General features: G+C 30.4%; 1 pseudogene; it reads right to left on the bottom strand.

The window, feature by feature from the left end:
• Positions 1-1,275: 1,275 nt before the first annotated feature.
• Positions 1,276-1,375, bottom strand: LOC124972732 (uncharacterized; annotated as a pseudogene).
• Positions 1,376-4,207: the final 2,832 nt, after the last annotated feature.

Here is a 4,207-nt window from a genome sequence, read left to right as displayed (position 1 = left end):
CATCATCCTTTTTTTGGGAATAAGAAGATTTTTCTTCAGTTTTCTGGATTCTCTTTCTTCCATTTTTCAGAATTTGTCTCAAAGAATGTATTCATAATCCAAAAATAGTTTCTTAAAAAGTCTAATCTACAGTGTGTTTATCATCAGAGAGAAAAGATCTTTTCATTTGCAATGAATAGAAATGGATTTACTTTAGTAATTTCAAGTCTAATATGACAATCATTTAAAGTCAATACAAATTTCAAAAAATTTTGTTATACACTTGACCTTTAAGTCAATTAATAATTTTAAAGTTTAGATATTTTGTAATATAAAACACATAAAATCACTCAGCATGTTCTTTATAGCTAAAAATGTTTGCATACTGGCATACTGGAATATCAACACCTTATTTTATATATATTAATATATATACACATACTCACATGACTTAAAATTGAACAGTATTAGTCCATGTATTTTAAAATTCACACTGGGGTTGCTGATTTTACATTTAAAATACTATTTTGTAATGAAATGTGGAAATTCTATTTTCCTTATTGCAGACATTCAGACATATTACCATTTTCAATCATTTACCATGACATCATTTTATAATACACAAGTTATGGTTCATGTAAAACAGGAAATTTTTTCTTTCCATCATCAATGATGTATCTCGCGGTACTTTTAATATTTTAATTTCAGGTTTTCTCACTTGTTTCTCAATTTCCTTTTTGTTTTCAAATATCTAACTATGTGTTCTGTCAATGAAGATCAACTTTTAGTAGTGATTTTTAAATTTTATCTACAGTACAAGTGAAAGGTATTGTAATTTTGTTGATTAAGTAAGGAATATTCAGAAAACTGAATAATCATGATTAACTCTAAACCAGTGGAATAAACTAAAAAGGGAAGACAATATTCTTTCATTTGGTTGGAATATAGTACACTCTGAAATCTACCAGTATGGGAAAATAAAAATTGAAAAAATTTTACTTTGTTCTTATTTTTCTCCTAAATTCCATTCCTAACATTTTTTAGGATTGAAGGTGCAACAAATGGAAAATCTAGAAGTAGAAAGTACATGGAAAGAAAGATTTTATGGCTGAGTTGGCTTAGACTAAACTTTAGAAAGGTTTAGAAACCTTTAGAAAGTCAAGACTTCAAAATTAAAACGGAATGTTTTTTCTTTTCTTTACATCTCCTTACTTTTCTATTATCACATAAGCACAAATGTCAAATTGTATGTGTCCCATTGTGTCTTTATAGTGGACACATTTTAGTTTGCTACAGATACATTTTCATATTAGATGATATAACTGAATTGCTATGCAACTTTTTGTGAGATGAATATATTCTACACTTGATCTTAGCCAAAAGGCTGAGAAGCGATGAATATATTCTAGTAAGGCATACATTTTACACTATTTTCTCAATTCTAGAGAATCATGGAAGTCATTTCCCTTATATGCTACTACATTAATCAGAATCCCTGGGTAATTAGAACTGTTAGGTTAACAAAAGTAACTAGGCTTTGTATAATATATTGTTGTTTGAAGAGTAATTCTAAACATTTTTTTTTATCAGATCCTCATATCTGCCCTATGGAAAATAAAAATTTTAGTATCTGTATTTTAAGGGTGAATTAACTGAGCCAGTGAGGGTAATGTGATAAGAATCAAGATTGAAAGATTTTTAAAAATCTCTTATTTTACATCACTGAAATTCCCTAAAAAATTGGCTAGTTTATGAACATTGTGTCACATGTCCAAACAATTTTACAGTTCCTTGCACTATTTTCTGCAACTTCATCTATTGCATTCACCAGTTTTTTTGCCATCTTTCATAATTACCGCAAATAATACTTCTGTACTTACTATTAGATTAATCTATTTTGAAATGCCTTTTATAATGGCATAAATAGTTAATAACACAAATTTGAAATTCATTTCTAAATGCAGTCATAATAGTGAATTTACAAATATATATAATGTGAGGGGCACAGGTATATGAATGTGCATGGAGATGTTTATGCACATTTCTGAAGGAGACTTGTCAAATGAAGACTAGATATTAATTTATCTTGTTTCTCTTACTTTAATTCCCATGAACTCTACCATGAATTTTACTACACATGACATTCTTTGACCTGGATGTTGTTAGGCAACCACAAGCAATGCCCCACCTTGATTCTCCAATGATTTGACTCTTCATCTCATTTCCTTAGGGAAATAATGTATCCAATTTGGAAAAGTCCCATGAGATTAGTATGATTGCTAGAGGTATCTACTGTAGTTTCCTCCTCCCAGATATCCCTACATTGGCCATAATTCTCTTGGTACCTTTCTATTTATTTATTTATTTTGGGAAGTTAAACTTAACCACATATGATGGCAAACTCCTGTTTAACTTTTAGTTTCAAACATCCAGAATTACATCAAGAATTTTCATAAAACATAAAACTGACTTCTTTCTAAAGGTTTTGTAGGAGTTTCAACAAAGAGTTAAATGAAAAGCAAAGAATGGTGAAATTATAATAATTTACTGTTCCAGGATCATCTCAAACTTTGTATATATTTAATATTTTATTTTATTTTATTAAAATTAAATGAAATAATATAAACGGTATATTAAAATTGCAAAAAATTTAAACGAATTATCTATACTATCAGTAATATATCATTGTTCTCCTTGACAGAATAAACATTTCCTTAGAGTTATAAAATGCCCAGTCCTAATTATAATCTTGATAAATAATTCACTGAGTTGATCAGTAAAGTAACTCCTGTGAATTTCTCTTATCTAAAAGGATAGAAAAATTTCTTCATGGTCTCATTTGTTTTAATAATATAAAATTATAAGATTACTATAATGTTTTCAATATGTCAACATCAAAGACACCATAAGCAGAAAAAAGATAGCCTCTTCAACAAATGATGCTGGGAAAATTGGAAATCCATATATAATAGGATGAAATTAAACCCCTATATATCACCCTTAACTAAACTCAACTCTAAGTGGATCAAGGACCTAGGCATTAGACCAGAGACCCTGCACTCATTAGAAGAAAGAATAGACCCAACTCTTCAACGTGTTGACCTAGGAACCCACTTCCTCAATAAGACTCCTAAAGTGCAAGAAGTAAAATCAACAATCAATAAATGGGATGATATCAAACTGAAAAGCTTCTTCACAGCAAAGGAAATAATCAAGAATGATAACAAAGACTGCACAGAATGGGAGAAAATCTTTACCACCAGTACATCAGATAAGGCATTAATTTCTAGAATTTCTAGAATATAAAAAGAACTCAAAAACTTAAAACCAGAAAAATAAATAATCAAATCAATAAATGGACAAAGGAACTGAACACTTTGCAGAAGAAGAAATATGAATGGTCAAAGAATATATGAAAAAATGTTCAACATCTCTAGCAATTAGAGAAATGAAAATTAAAACAACACTGAGATTCCATTTCACTCCAGTCAGAATGGCAATTATCAAGAATATAAGGAACGATAAATATTGACAAGGATGTGGTGAGAAAGGAACTCTCAGACATTGTTGGTGGGACTGCAAAAGGGTGAAACCACTATGGAAAGCAGTTTGGAGATTCCTCAGAAAACTGGTAATGAAACCACCATTTGACTCAGTATTCCCACTCTTCAGTATATACCCAAAGGACTTAAAAACAACATACTACAGTGAAAAAATCACATCAATGTTTATAGCACCTCAACTAATAGTAGCCAATCTATGGAAACAACCTAGGCACTCTTCAACAGCTGAATGGATAAAGAAAATATGGCATATATGCACAAAGGAATATTATTCAGTCATTAAGAAAAATAAAATAATGGCATTTGCTGGTAAATGGATCGAACTGGAGAATATCATGCTAAGTGAAATAAGCCAGTTCCAACAAACCAAAGGCTGAATGTTCTCTCAGATTTGTGAATGCTAACCCAAATCAAGGGAGGTTGGGGAGAGGAATAATAGTAATACATTGGATTACACAAAGGAAAATGAAGGGATGGGAGGGAGGAATGGACTAGTAAAGACAGTAGAATTAATCAAACATAACTATCCTAGCCTTGTATTTGTATACCCAACCAGGGTACACCCACATCATGTACAAGCACAAGAGTGGGATCCTAAATATAATAAGTTATTTTTACAGTTTATATGTGATATCCTCTATAAACTCACATGGGAGACAATGCAA

The sequence above is a fragment of the Sciurus carolinensis genome, chromosome X (genome assembly GCF_902686445.1).
Source record: "Sciurus carolinensis chromosome X, mSciCar1.2, whole genome shotgun sequence".
Taxonomy (NCBI): domain Eukaryota; kingdom Metazoa; phylum Chordata; class Mammalia; order Rodentia; family Sciuridae; genus Sciurus; species Sciurus carolinensis.
This window is presented reverse-complemented; position numbering and strand designations above follow the sequence as displayed.